A 16,801-nucleotide genomic window follows, 5' to 3' on the forward strand; every position below is an offset into this window, starting at 1 on the left:
TCAAAAGAAAGCTGGAGTAGCAATTCTTATATCAGACAAAATAGACTTTAAAACAGAGACTATTACAAGAGACAAAGAAGGACAATACATAATGATCAAGGGATCAATCCAAGAAGATATAACAATTGTAAATATTTATGCACCCAACATAGGAGCACCTCAATACATAAGGCAAATACTAACAACCATAAAAGGGGAAATCGACAGTAACACAATCATAGGAGGGGACCTTAACACCCCACTTTCACTAATGGACAGATCATCCAAAATGAAAATAAATAAGGAAACACAAGCTTTAATTGATACATTAAACAAGATGGACTTAATTGATATTTATAGGACATTCCATACAAAAACAACAGAATACACATTCTTCTCAAGTGCTCATGGAACATTCTCCAAGAGAGATCATATCTTGGGTCACATATCAAGCCTTGGTAAATTTAAGAAAACTGAAATCATATCAAGTATCTTTTCCGACCACAACACTATGAGACTAGATATCAATTACAGGAAGAAACCTGTAAGAAATTACAAAGACATGGAGGCTAAACAACACACTACTTAATAACCAAGATATCACTGAAGAAATCAAAGAGGAAATCAAAAAACAGCTAGAAACAAATGACAATGCAAACATGACGACCCAAAACCTATGGGATGCAGGAAAAGCAGTTCTAAGAGGGAAGTTTATAGCTATACAATCCTATCTTAAGAAACAAGAAACATCTCAAATAAACAACCTAACCTTACACCTAAAGCAACTAGAGAAAGAAGAACAAAAAAAAGCCCCAAAGTTAGCAGAAGGAAAGAAATTTCCTTCCTAGTGCATTCCTATACACTAATGATGAGAAACCTGAAAATGAAATTAAGAAAATATTCCCATTTACCACTGCAACAAAAAGAATAAAATATCTAGGAATAAACCTACCTAAGGAGACAAAAGACCTGTATGCAGAAAATTATAAGACACTGACAAAAGAAATTAAAGATGATACAAATAGATGGAGAGATATACCATGTTCTTGGATTGGAAGAATTAACATTGTGAAAATGACTCTACTACCCAAGGCAATCTACAGATTCAATGCAATCCTTTTCAAACCACCAATGGCATTTTTCACAGAACTAGAACAAAAAATTTCACAATTTGTATGGAAACACAAAAGACCCTGAATAGCCAAAGCAATCTTGAGAAAGAAAAACGGAGCTGGAGGAATCAGGCTCCCTGGCTTCAGACTACACTACAAAGCTACAGTAATCTAGACAGTATGGTACTGGCACAAAAACAGAAATGCAGATCAATGGAACAGGATAGAAAGCCTAGAGATAAACCCACACACATATGGTCACCTTATCTTTGATAAAGGAGGCAAGAATATACAATGGAGAAAAGACAGCCTCTTAAGCCTCAATAAGTGGTGCTGGGAAAACTGGACAGCTACATGTAAAAGAATGAAATTAGAACACTCCCTAACACCATACACAAAAATAAAGTCAAAATGGATTAAAGACCTAAATGTAAGGCGAGACACCATCCAACTCTTAGAGGAGGGCTTCCCTGGTGGCACAGTGGTTGAGAGTCCACCTGCCGATGCAGGGGACACAGGTTTGTGCCCCGGTCCGGGAAGATCCCACATGCCGCGGAGCGGCTGGGCCCGTGAGCCATGGTCGCTGAGCCTGCGCGTCCAGAGCCTGTGCTCTGCAACTGGAGAGGCCACAACAGTGAGAGGCCCGCGTACCGCAAAAGCAAAAACAAAAACAACTCTTAGAGGAAAACACAGGCAGAACACTCTATGACATAAATCACAGCAAGATCCTTTTTGACCCACCTCCTAGATAAATGGAAATAAAAACAAAAATAAACAAATGGGACCTCATGAAACTTCAAAGCTTTTGCACAGCAAAGGAAACCATAAGCAAGACCAAAAGACAACCCTCAGAATGGGAGAAAATATTTGCATATGAAACAACTGAAAAAGGATTAATCTCCAAAATTTACAAGCAGCTCATGCAGCTCAACATTAAAAAAACAAACAACCCAATCCAAAAATGGGCAGAAGACCTAAACAGACATTTCTCCAAAGAAGATAGACAGATTGCCAACAGACACATGAAAGAATACTCAACATCATTGATCATTAGAGAAATGCAAATCAAAACTACAATGAGATATCATCTCACACCCGTCAGAACGGCCATCATCAAAAAATCTACAAATAATAAATGCTGGAGAGGGTGTGGAGAAAAGGGAACCCTCTTGCACTGTTGGTGGGAAATGTATATTGATACAGCCACTATGGAGAACAGTATGGACATTCCTTAAAAAACTAAAAATAGAACTACCATATGACCCGGCAATCCCACTACTGGGCATATACCCTGAGAAAACCATAATTCAAAACAGTCATGTACCAAAATGTTCATTGCAGCTCTATTTACAATAGCCAGGACATGGAAGCAACCTAAGTGTCCATCAACAGATGAATGGATAAAGAAGATGTGGCACATATACAATGGAATATTACTCAGCCATAAAAAGGAATGAGACTGAGTTATTTGTAGTGAGGTGGATGGACCTAGAGACTGTCATACAGAGTGAAGTAAGTCAGAAAGAGAAAAACAAATACCGTAAGCTAACACACATATATGGAATCTAAAAACAAAACACAAAAAAAAAGGTCATGAAGAACCTAGGGGCAAGATGGGAATAAAGATGCAGACCTACTAGAGAATGGACTTGAAGATACAGGGAGGGGGAAGGGTAAGCTGGGACAAAGTGAGAGAGCGGCATGGACATATATACACTACCAAATGTAAAATAGCTAGCTAGCTAGTGGGAAGCAGCCGCATAGCACAGGGAGATCCGCTCCGGTGCTTTGTGACCACCTAAAGGGGTGGGATAGGGAGGGTGGGAGGGAGGGAGATGCAAGAGGGAGGAGATATGGGGACATATGTATATGTATAACTGATTCACTTTGTTATAAAGCAGAAACTAACACACCAGTGTAAAGCAATTATACTCCAATAAAGATGTTAAAAAAAAAACCATAATGGGGCTTCCCTGGTGGTGCAGTGGTTGAGAGTCCGCCTGCCCATGCAGGGGACACGGGTTCGTGCCCTGGTCTGGGAAGATCCCACATGCCGCGGAGCTCCTGGGCCCGTGAGCCATGGCCGGTGAGCCTGCGCGTCCGGAGCCTGTGCTCCGCAACAGGAGAGGCCACAACAGTGAGAGGCCCGCGTACCGCAAAAAAAAAAACCAAACAAACCATAATGGAAACGAATATGAAAAAGAATATATATATGTATAACTGACTCACTTTGCGGTACAGCGGAAATTAACACAACCTTGTAAATCAACTATACTTCAATAAAATTTTTTTAAAAGAGATAATAATAATAGTTTATTAACATGGCTATGTAGTATTGGTTTTAATAACAGTTCATTGAATAAAAAAATATTAAATTCAGTACAGTAAGATAATTTTGAGTTTTCCCTCATAATATAGTTTTGCTGGTACTGTCTCAAATGAATCTTAGCAGAAAATCTAGTCTATATTCGTTTCTCTCAAGACCTCAAATATCAAGAACACTAAAATTTTAAAATATTCATTATCATAAAGCCTTCCGTTTCTTGTCCATTTTCATAAAAGTCAATGTGATAAACTAAACTTTTTAGGGATAACCAAATTATTTCAAGTTGTTCATTGTTAATCCTCTATTTTACATCTAAGAATAGTCTGAAGTACTAGATATCATAATTTGTAACAGAAATAAGTTTTATAGGTATAATTTTCCTTAAAGAAAAAAGATAACATATTCCCTATTACTGTTGCTCACATACTTGAAATCTAAAGTAGGCTCTCATATAAGATTCGTGCTACAAATTACAGAACAAGCACCGTATCATAGCAACCCAGCAATACCACTACAGTGACATGCTGAGGATGCAATCCAAGATTCTAATTTAAGAAACTGGCACAGAATATAGGACATGCAGCTTTTTTTGGCAATACCCCTAGAACATTAATAAGTAAGAGTCTAAAATCAGCTTTTATTTGAAACTTCAGAGGATCAAGCTTTTATAAGGTAACAATGGGAACGTTTATTAACAAATGATTCACAGCATTGTAACTAAATATGACTTAGGTAAGGGTCTATGATTTCATTAAAATTGAAAATGGTGGGAAAAATTGTAGATATCACATCTTAGGAATTTGAATACATGAACCCTACCAGTTTGATAATGCATTCTAATATACAAATGTAAACCATTTTAAGAAAACCCGTAGAATACTATCTAGAACTTTAAAAAGCATAAATATTTACATGCTTTACTCAATTACCATTCAAATGCAAATACATTCACAACTACTACACTACAAAAGGGTTAAAATATACTGTTCAATTTTTATTTCAAAAAATTATGTTACCTCTTGTTATCAAAACCACTTTAAAGGGGCTTCCCTGCTGGCACAGTGGTTGGGAGTCCGTCTGCCGATGCAGGGGACACGGGTTCGTGCCCCGATCCGGGAGGATCCCACATGCCGCAGAGCGGCTGGGCCCGTGAGCCATGGCCACTGAGCCTGCGCGTCCGGAGCCTGTGCTCCGCAACGGGAGAGGCCACAACAGTGAGAGGCCCGCGTACCCAAAAAAAAAAAAAAAAACCACTTTAAAGAAGATAAGAACAAGAAATGAAGATGAGCTAGTGGGGCATGTTATATGGATTTCTTGGAATGTAGAACCTTGAGAAGCAGATACTGAAAAACAGTCTCCTAGAAGAATAAATGGAATATTGTGTCATCTATTTAATTCAATTTGAATATAAAATCTATTCATTAAATAAAGGTTTTTAGAAGCATCTTTGTTTCATTTGGGACCCTTGGGGAACAAGAAGTGTTTTAAAACAGATCTTTATAGATGGTTTCCATAGCTGTGATGAGGTTCCATCTTGCAGCTAACTCTATCTGCAACTCCTAAGAAACACCTGCTACTGTGTTAGGAAAAGGATTACCTACTTTAACAAGGTGGTTCAAATCTCTAGAGCAGGGCCTAAGGGCCACAAAACAACCCACCCACTTCCCTCCTCCATCTGACCAGAGACGGGCTTCAGCATGGCGGTGGTGCTGCAAATCCAAGGACCCTGAAATTATATACAAAATATTGTATATGATATTTTCTGAGATGATGGATTTCTTTAATCAGATTTTCTAGGAGATCCATGTATAATCTCCCTAAAATTAAACACCAGTACTCTTAGAAGTTATTTCCTCTCCTTTTAACATAAGGAATTTTCATAATCAAGGTTTAAAATGATTTGACTCAGTATTTCCAAAAATAAAAAGTTTAATCAGAAACAATCCTAAATAGATTTTAATTTTTTTCTTTCAGAAACATGCTATTTATAGTATTCTATTAAAGTGAAAGTAATGGGTTATAGAACAACATACATTATATGATCTCACTAATGGGAAAATATAGGAAGATGTTCAAAATTTTAGAAGTTTCCTCTGCCTGGGGATTTTTACTTTCTATTGACTTGTTTTTAAGAGTGAGTCTGTAAGTTTTTACAAAAATAATAAAGCCATTATACAAGAAATAGGGTAGTTAAGAATATGACATTTCTCACTGCATAGTCTTTAAATGACTTTATTTTAGAAAACCATGAAAACTGAGACTCACTCATGACTCACAGCAAGTACTGTATCCTAAAATAGTCATTCCTATTCCACAGGAGAAGCTACTTTCTAGATCTTTTTTAAAAAGAAGTTCTCAAATATCAAAATATGATTATGTGTAAGCTTATACAGGTGGTTCAAATTAAAAACAGAATTATCAAAATATATGAAATACCAAAATCAGTGCCTGGGTATCTGGTAGCTAAGTAAAACCTGGGTTATTTTTACCTCTCCTGCATGAATGATAGAAATTTCCTATGAAGGAAATATGACTGAAAATTAAATGCACCTGAAAAGCATTTCATTGTTACATGTGCTACTTTATTTCCACTTTGGATTCAAATTTAGTCACAAATGTATGTAGAAAACTACTTAGAGAGATGACATATTGTCTAATTTCAGTTTTTCTCAGTTTTCAGGAGAATAAAATCAGTAGAGTGATGGATGAATTGGCCCAATTGACTTTTATATCCAAGTCTCAGTTATCTTGCCCAATTTATTTTTCCTCCCTTGAATTGGGAAATAATGATCAGAAAGACAGTGCTATGTTAATGTGGTCATAGTTTAAAAAAAAAAAGTTTTCAAAAACTGTATGTACATAGCTTGTGTATAGAACAGAGAAGCAAAAATAAGTAGAATCTAATCAGTCTTGATATTCCATAATAATTCCATAATTCCTCAAAGCTGCTAATTACTTATCATTATAACTTTAAGTGAGTAGAGACTCCAAATTATAAATCTAGCTCTGACACAAATGTGCTGAGTGATTAAAAGTTCATTTCATCTTGTTTCTCAGTACTCATTCATAAAAACAACTGTTCTCCAACTTCTTCTTCAGAAAAACTTTACATTACTTTAAAAAGGGAAGAATTGTGCTAAAAGGGAGACCTGCAAAGATCAATGAAGCATTTTTATACCAGAAGAATTTAAAAAATAAAGATCCTCTGCTTTACAGGGTCTTAGAAAAACCTACTTTCAGTACCTGCCCAGGACCTAAAAGAAATCATTCTCTCTCGTAAGGCTCTCAACTACAAATATTTCTCCTTTGCACTGTTAGAAAATAACATGCTAATTTTGCTTTAGTGCAGATAATACACATCTTGGTTTCATATTACAGAGGACGAATCAATTGAGAAGATGAAGCTATAAATGACTTGCACAAGAATATAACCTACCTGTTTTGGTTTCTTCATCAACAAAATGCTAAATTTGGGGCTGTATGTAAACTATTACTCAATTATAAATCATTATAAATTTGTGAATTACTGCATGACACAAAACGGTGTTTTTCTTTAAATCAATTTAATAGCATTTGCTTCATTATTTCATTCAATAATATTAAACCAAGTACTGACTGCCTAAATTTCTGGGAAGGAAGATATGGATCTCAGGTCCTGGAGCACTTTACTCATAGTCTAAAGGCAGAAAACAGCCAATTAAGTAACTAACCCTACTCATGAACCTGTCCCAACAAATTCTGTAATCTACCTCACACATATACCAAGGACATCTTGCCACTGCGCAATGTCTTATACACAGACATTCCGCTGAATGGGGAATATATAATCCCATTTTGCCCAAAAGACCAAGTGGCCAGCATCCCAAACTATGAACATTTTCTAATAAACAACGTTGAAAATCTTTTTTTTTTTTTTTGCGGTACGCGGGCCTCTCACCGTTGCGGCCTCTTCCGTTGCAGAGCACAGGCTCCGGATGCACAGGCCCAGCGGCCATGGCTCACGGGCCCAGCCGCTCCGCAGCATGTGGGATCTTCCCGGACCGGGGCACGAACCCGTGTCCCCTGCATCGGCAGGCGGACTCTCAACCACTGCGCCACCAGGGAAGCCCCGTTGAAAATCTTTTAATGAATGTTTAGAAATCATAGAAATTACCAATGGGCACTCTGTGATTCACACATCCAAAAGTCCTATTTGATGTTTATACCTAGGTTCCAAAAGACATCTCAAACTTAAAATCTCTAAAATATAACTCCGGATTTTCCTCGTTATCTGGTTCTTTTTCTAATGTATTCCTTCTCAGTGGTGGCAGACCTATGCAACGCAGCTGTCCAAGCTAAAACACCTGGGAAACATCTTTGGCTCCTACCTTTGCCTGTCCATCTCCCCCAAACAATTCATCAACAAGTCCTAGCTTAGTTATATTGTGAATACATCTCTTTCTCTCCATCTTTACTGCTACCACCCTAGCCCCAGCCATATCATGCCTCATCTAGTCTATTAAAACAACCTCCTAACTGATCCTCCTTCTAAAAATCTTGTTCTGCTACAATCCATTCTCCACCCAGCAGCCAGTGATACATTTTTTTTTTGTTTTAATTGTCAAGCTTCCTGAAAGAGATGTCCATACTTACTGACTTAGCTTTCCCAATTTCCATTCACTCCTCATTTCTCCTTAGAGAAGTCTGGTTTCAAGTCTATCAATCCTCTGAAACCCCTCTAGAGTCACAAATGTTGCCTGAAGACTACCAAACCCATGGAAACATTTCCATTCTTATTTGACTTGTTAGCAGTTCTTCTCACTGTTACTAGCCTCACCCCACTCCCAATTAAAAACATATTTTCTTCCCTTGACTGCCTTGTCTCTACTCTCTCCTGTCTTCCACTCAAGCTGTTGCTCCTTCTTCTTTGATCATCATCTAAATGATGGTATTCCTTGCCCTCTTCTCATTCTATATACATTTTCAGTAAGCAGTTGCATCTCTTCAAATGCCACCTTTAATCTAAAGCTCCTAAATTCTTATTTTTAGCACAGATTTTTCTACTTAGCTCCAGACCCAAATATCTAATTTCCTACTAGACTCTTCACTTCTATTTCCACAGGCACTTCAACCTGTCCCACAGACAACCTGTCCGTCTTCTCCCACATCAGATCTTCCACTCTTTTTCCCTTTCAGTAAATTGCTACCATACATCTAGTTGCACAAGTTAGAAATGTATCATCATTGATTTTTCCCTCTCACCAAGTCCCCCTGTGATACCACCTATCCCCACTTAGATAAGGCCACCATCATCTCTTGCCTGGATTACTGTGCCAGCATTAACTAGTATTCTTCACGCTCATCTCCCAATATACTCTTCACACAACTGTCAGGAATAAGTGCAGGACATGGCATCAAGGCTGTTACCTAGACACTAATTGTTGCTCCAGTCTCTTCTCTAGCCAGTTCCCTATTATAATATTCTTTATCACGGCCACATATATTGCTGGCAGTTCCAAACATACGCTATGCTCACCTACCTCTGGGGTTGCCCATACTGTCCTTTAGGTGGACCTCTTAGAACCCATGTGTCTTGGTCTAACACATCTGGCCTTTCAGGTCTCAGCTTACCTGTCACCTTCTCCAGGAAGCTTTCCCTGATCTCTCTCCTCACATACCAAAACTGAGTTGGGTCCCTCACACACTCCCCTAGGCTTTCACTGCTTACTCTTATCACAGCACTTGTCTCTAATTGAAACCACCGGCTTACATGTCTATATTTATCCCACCAGACTCTAAGCCCCTAAAGACATTTAATTTTGAAAGAAAAAGCATTCATCATTTTATTCACTTTACTGAGTAAAAGTTTTAATCTCTACAATGGTTTACCTAAAATTTAAGCACTATGAACATCAAAGAGGAAAATATTTCTGTACTAGATTTTGAAAGCAAAGTATGTATCTAGTTTCACAGCAGGCAAACAAAATCTTCTTCCTCTGGCTAATTATAAGAAGAACAGTAGTACAAGTTAAAAAAAAAAGCAGGGGCTTCCCTTGTGGCGCAGCAGTTGGGAGTCCGCTTGCCGATGCAGGGGACACGGGTTTGTGCCCTGGTCCGGGGGGATCCCGCATGCCGCGGAGCAGCTGGGCCCGTGAGCCATGGCCGCTGAGCCTGCGCGTCCGGAGCCTGTGCTCCGCAACGGGAGAGGCCACAACAGTGAGAGGCCCGCGTACCGCAAAAAAAAAAAAAGCAAATATATATTCCTATAGAAATTATATTTTATTTTACTTATGACTTCAACAGATGTTTATCTTTAGAAAAGTCTGTTTGGAAAATTATGTTTTTAAAAAAACACCCAGTTTTGCTAAATCAAAATTCAGAGCGTATGACAAAAACTGTCTCATCCTTTTGACTTTATCAATTTAGAGGCACAGGATTAACTATGAGTTCAAATAATCATCATCTTCTGGTAACAGCTATAATTCTGGAATATCTGTGATCAGTGAGTGTGAATCAAAGGCAAATCCAATTAAAAAGAGAAAATGTATCATTTTTAAAGCTATATTTAATATTTTATTATCCTGTACTACAAGTTAAGCCCAGTCATTAAAAAATTCTAGTTTCATACACCTAACATCTTTTTAACTATCGTTTATGCAGTTTCCTCAATAAGCAAAATCTGAGAGAGTATCTAAGAGCTTAAAAACCCTGTACTTCTTCTCCCTACCTTAATGAAAGCTTTTCTGATGAAATGACAAGATAGCTATTTATTTAGAACAAGAGTGAAACTCATTCCTAATGAAAGCTAAACCAGAATGACTTCTGAGGTCCCATTCAGCACTGGAAGGCTCAACTAGATATAACATCACAATAATGTTACAGTAAATGCAATTAGCATCACCATTCCAGTAGGAGGAGTGAGTTCCCAAGAAATCCCTTGCCTTCAGTATCCAAGTTAGAAATAGGTTCTCTGAATTTTATTAATGTGAACCTATCATATTTGGCAAACTACAAAAAAAAAATCCTAATAGATTTCTTTAAGAAATCTGATCAAAATTGCAGGATTTCTAAAATTCACCATTACACGAAAAAACCACATAAACAAATTCCTTCAAGGAAAATTCAAAAATACATATAAAAAGTGGTTTGAAACTGCTCATTAGTGAATATCCTGCCCAGACAAGCAGAGCTTATTTCACATAAACCTAGCCTGTCATGTAAAACTCTTTCAGTAAAGCATTTAGGTTCCCTATTACATAATAATGCACTGAAAGTAATTACATATTTAAAATCTGTTCCTTTCATCTCCTTCAAGGACATCCTTATAAATAAAGATTGAGCCTCAAATTTAGAAATTACTGGAAACTAGTTATTTCAGTTTACCCGATATTTACATAGTTGTCCACATCTGGAAGTCAACCCAGTATTACTTTTCCACACAGACATTACACAATACTTTTCCTAGAAATAAATCTATCAATAATGTTACACGTCACTTAAACCAGTCACTGGCAAAGCACAAATACAGCAGCAAACAATCCTTTGTTTCAAACCTACATTTACTATTTATTATCATGGTACTGAAAACCCAAAATTCATAACTCTGAATCAGATTTAGGCACAAATATATTAAAACAAAACACAAAACAGACGAGAACCCATCTGTTGGTAGATAGCACAGAACACCACTGAAGGAAGCATAATCAATAACGGGGGAATGTGTGTAGAGGGAGGGCCAACAGGTAATTTCTTAATCAAAACAGTGACTCCGCCTACATGACCACACTTATTATGCACAGAACACTGTATTTGGTACTATAATAGGATATGAAAACACAGATAACTTCTGCTTTCACAAAAATTTTACCATCTCATTCTGGATGGAGAACATCACTTCATAACTGACACTGACTCTGCACAACAAATCAACAAATACAGGTATCATTCAAACTGGTTGTTAGCAGAAAGGCCAAAGACAAAAGAGAGCTATGGAATATAAGTGGTCCCAGGTCCTTGCTGCCCCACCTTCAGTAAAAAACTGTGGTCAAGATTAAGATGATAGACGTAAAAACACTCTGACGAAAAACATTTCTTTTTCCTTTTTCTTGTTCTTTCCAAAATGCCCTGTTTATTCTGCAAAAATCTGGAATACTTCACAAATCTGTGTGTCATCCTTGGGCAGGAATCATGCTAATCTTCAATAGTTTCAGTTTTAGTATTATGTGCTGCCAAAGCAACCACAAGAAAAACATTACTTGACGCTAAATAAATACAAGGCATGACCAAAAACAGTTATGATCAACAAGATCTCATCTGTTCAACATCTAATAGTCAACATATACACTAGTAATGTTAGTTCTAAATCTTCAAGAGGCAGAACAATGCTGTGAACATACAGCAAATATCAGCTTTACATTCCAAATTGGTTGGGATTATCATGCTACCCTGAATGATGGGATTAAAACTAGGCAAACTGCTATCATATGTTCTCATTTTTACTTGACAGCTCAGCCACAGCTCTGAAAATCACAGAGAGAAAAAAAAAAAAGTGACCACCTTGTATCAAAGGATAATAGCTGATTTTTAATTATGATAACTACAGTAAAATCCAATAAAATCAACTCATCACACCTAAAACTCCAGAATCCAAGAGCACTATCCCCTTCAGGAAAGTAGCTGATTAGCCATAGGGGGCAGCAAAGTTAAGAGAGTGAAAAGTAAATAGCACGAGGTGAAGTGAGGGCAGGAAATGTTAATAGGCTGGGTAATGAGCCACGAGTATCCAGAGAAAAGGACAAAGTCTCAATTAATGAATTAAATCAATAGACAGATAATGCCAAACCAGTGATTCTCAACCCTGGCTGCATATCAGAATCATCCTGGGAGCTTTCAAAAATACAAATGCCTGCATCCTACCTTAGACCAATTTATTTAGAATCACTTGAGGGTAGGACCCAGGCACTGATGTTTTTTAAAACTCTCTAAGTGCACAGCCAGGGTTGAGAACACTGCTAAACACATAAAATAAAAATAAGGTAGTTTATATCCCCAGCTTTTTACAATTTAAAAAGTTAAAATTTTAAAAACACACAATCTATTATTTCCCAAATGTATGATTTTTGTTGATAAACCTGTCTTTGTCATCCAAAGAGAGGCAATACCTCATTAAAGACTAATTCATTTTTGTGATTTTATCAGGGGAAAATATTATTCTTACAAGTAAAAATGATTAAACTGAAGGTCAAAGGGGTTAAACAACTAGTGCAAAGCAACTGTGACTCATCAATGATACAGGAAGACAGTTTAAGTGTACTATTTACAAGATGGTACTCTATCCCAGTGATCACACTATTTTACTTAAATACATTTTACTGGATTCTCACTTTACAGGCACTTCATAAAAGGATCCAAAATTCAATTAAGAATCAGAGGAGGTAATAACATTGGGGGAAAAAGAAATTTGACCCTAAAGAGGAATTCTGAAGATGTTAAGTTAGACTTAAATGGAAGTTTTTCCTTCATGCGAAGGCCAGCAACAGACACTATATTAATTTCTCTAGAAGTATATCCTTAAAAAGTTTTTAAAAATTTAAAAATAAGTCTACCAGAAGAAATATAATATTACTTCCAGAAGACAGTCCTAAAATAGGTAAAATGTTATATCCCTTTGTAAATAAACATTTTTAACATATTCAGATGAATTTCAACTCTCCTTTATTGCCACCCCAATTACTAAAACAGGTTTTGGGTTTAGATGGAATGAAATTAATTTTGAAAGAAATCTATAAACCTTAAAAGTTCAGTCAGTAGTGTCCCTCACCAGCACAAAAAAGTTAAGTTAGTTATGAAATTTCAAATCGTGTCTTTGTTCTTGTTCCAGATACCCTAAAAGACCACATACATCAAGAAAAACAAAATTTTTTTTTCCCTATAGGTAAGCAAAGCACTTCAAATGAGCACCACTGTTACTGGACTCAATACCTCCAGTGGGACCCAGCTTCTAAGAATATACCAACCAAGAAACTGAGGAAACTTGGTGAGTTCTTTACCTCATCTGAAGGGGACTTCAATCTCAAAGCCAGTTTCATTCTGTTCTTTGCCATTTACTGGCTGTCTCCCATAAGAAATGCACATCTATACAATTCTACTGGTTAATTCAATTTCTCTGCTTGATAAAAAAACTTCTAACTACAACTTTCAATATTTTAAATAGTCACTCTACCCTATTTCCACATCCACACTTATGCTGATGTTACAGCTTCACCTCATTTCACATAAATCATATGTGAAAACTGATTATAAACAAATTATACATTAAGTACACTAGCAAAGTTTACTATTTATGTGAATCCCTCATTTAGAAAATACCTTTGATCTGGATTTTCAAATATCAAAGAGAATGGGAACTAACATTCTTTGCCTATTTTTAGGCACTAATTACATTATTTCACTTAATCCCCCAAATCCTGGGGAGATAGAAGGTATTATCCCCATTTTAGAGATAAGGAAAGCAACTCAGAAAGATTAAAATTTTACCTTTGACCCAGGGCTGACCCCAATGACCCAACTCTATGATACTGCTCAAATTTCACAAAGCAGGAGAACAGCAAAAATACTGAAATCATTTAACCTGGGTACTGGTGTCAGGTGCAACACCATCCAGATAAGTAATCACAGGCCTGAAACTAAGCTGTTTAAGCCTCAGCTTTCTCATCTGGGAATAATACTGGTCTTGCACAGAGTTGCTGGGATAACACAATGAAATATAATTTTTGTAAAAATACATTGAGCTACGGATTGTCACAATATTACCTTAGGTGTTAAAAAGCAAGGGTTATCGGGGATTAGATGTTACACAACTTTGGACTATTTCACTTATTATGAGTAATACTGTTTTTATAATTTAAAAATATAAATAAAAGTGTAAAATAATTTGTAAATGTTATATAACTGTATGGCATCTACTATTTTACCAAACCAATCCTTCTAGAGACTTACACAAAAAAGGTTAAACAGACTGAAAAGCTTCCAATTAACTGATTTTTTTTAAGTTAAAAGTCTCCTAACTGTTGGTTACCAGATGAAAAGTTTAAGGTAGAAAAATTAAGTACTATACTAATGAAAATTTAAATACAGAAAAAAATGATTGACAGAATGTTCCTACCTTTATTTTCTAATACCTAGTTCTCAGAGGAACTTACAGAATTAACATAAGAAATTTCAAGTATTTTGGAAAAAAAAATTTTTTAAGCTATAAAATATAAGGCAGTTAAGTTTGATGACCCACATAACATTTTCTCATTTTTAAAACATCCTTTTAACAAGGCTTGTGTTTTAAATATTTTCTGTAATAAAACAGAATTTTCTCTGAACATTTTCACCATTAAAATCCTGCAACCCACTTACTAAATTATTTCACACAAATAACTTCTTATAGATTAAAAAGTGGGATTATTTTGTTACTCTTTACCCATAGCATGCTTTAAGGAAAATAGCTGGCACCTTTCCAGTTTAGATTCATGTGGACAAAGTGTAACGTAAGCAGGTTGGCATAAACACTTAAAAGATTTTGGATGGCCACAGATATTGAATCACTCCACAGCAAGATTATATTTCAGAGCAGGAAGAAAAATTCTCTTTCATACATGTATTACAGGGCTTTCCACTGGTTTTTGTTAAGGCCACAAATGGAAAAAACTACTACTGACAGAAAAAGCACTCAACGTTGTGGTATCAAAGACACTACCAAAGTACCAAATGAAGCAACTGAATTTTTAAAAAACCACTTTTCAAGCATTTTGGCATCTGGAGTACAAGTAGTTTTTCCTAGTGGGTAATCTAACTAAGAATCTTATTCTTCAATTAAATTTACATAAATTTATCCTGAATACGTAACTTTGCTTATAAAGAACACTATATTTTCATGTAAAACATATAGAATAAGACTAAAGTTCTAATTTTATTTTTTTCTCTACTAGTGAGCAAAACACTATAAATAAAACATTCAATGACACCTTCAACTTGTTGAACTATACACCGTGAAATCTGGATGAATACTGACTCTGCATATTTTTGCTAGGCTTTTAAAAACAAAATATATTAAAAGTGCATCTCCTGGCTTGAAGCAACCATATATCTAATATTCAATTATTTTTATTAAATATAAGTAAATATTATATTAAAAAAGACAATATAAGGAACATCTTACTAAAAAGCAAATTAAACATGAAAGAAAAACACTAGCACCAAACCTTCAAACTGCAAAAACAATTTGCCAATTTAATGAAAAAAAATTAAAAAGGTAAAAATATCTGTTTTAGTTAAGTTTAAAATTTTAAATTCATGAATAGTAGTTCAATGTCCTAATAGGTAAGATGATATTCTTTTATAGCTATGACATCACTCAAGTATTAGTCTTGGCAATGCCTACCATTGTGGTCTACCGTTGACTATGCTATGTAAATTTTCACAATTTTTGTATGCAAAATAGCAAATGATAAATGCAGTACCACAGGCTACACATCTTAAATAAAACCTTCTTTCAAAAGTCAGTTTGATTCTGGCTGTGGGATGTCTTTAATTTAGAAGCACCCCAAGAGGCAGGGCAGTGTAGGATCTGAATGGGGTTCCAGAGCTATTGCAGGTCAACTGTGATTTGATCTGGGGTTTTCTTTAGACTCTTAGCCAAACTAAGGCTGGATTCATAGGCCCAAAGACAAATCAGAACCAGACTGGCCTTAAAGGGGATGCTGGAGCTTTTTCAAACTGATAGAAAAACCTGCTGAACATTTATCTATTTCAGTATGAACTTTTCATTTCCTGGCCTTGCAAAACAGATGATCTAGATTTCTATCAGGTTTCTTTTGTCGAAAAAAAATTTCGAATGTTTAGGACCATTATCATCTTGTTCCATGATGATGCGTATCTCATAAAAAGCAAAGACATTAAAATTATAAAATTAAAAGGTAGTAATCCACAAAGAATAAACTAGAACACCAGGAACCAATTTCTTTCTTTCTTTCTTTCTTTTTTTAATCCTCTAAACCTAGTGGGAAAAAGGAGTGAGCCAAAAGGAGTGCCAAGTTCTCCTGCAAGGCATTGACACGGATACCAATCTGAATTACTGTACAAACCTACAAAGTCCCTGGAATCACTGCTTGGCGAACTAAGTTCCCATTCCATTGCAAAGCGACACTATCTATTCCTTAACACCTCTCCAAGTTTACCGTGTGTATCTTCTCAGACGATAAAGTATTTTAAGTCTTTCTATTCTTTGGGCAAAAGGGAACATTTAAATCTAATGACCCAGTAAGACACTACACTGGTCAGATTTTTTAGGCTTTTTCTTTATAGATAAATCTAAAGGCCAGGTAACTCCTAACCGGTGTGTGCATTAGGATTCCTG

At 36.2% G+C, this 16,801-nt stretch overlaps 1 protein-coding gene and 1 pseudogene across 1 annotated transcript in view; both read right to left on the reverse strand.

Annotated features, from left to right (window-relative positions):
* PPP2R5A (protein phosphatase 2 regulatory subunit B'alpha) overlaps nucleotides 1-16,801 on the reverse strand; it is a 94,271-nt gene that overhangs the window by 76,012 nt on the left and 1,458 nt on the right. The window lies entirely within an intron of this gene.
* On the reverse strand, nucleotides 11,534-11,633 carry LOC116745269 (annotated as a pseudogene).

The sequence above is a fragment of the Phocoena sinus genome, chromosome 1 (genome assembly GCF_008692025.1).
Source record: "Phocoena sinus isolate mPhoSin1 chromosome 1, mPhoSin1.pri, whole genome shotgun sequence".
Taxonomy (NCBI): Eukaryota; Metazoa; Chordata; class Mammalia; order Artiodactyla; family Phocoenidae; genus Phocoena; species Phocoena sinus.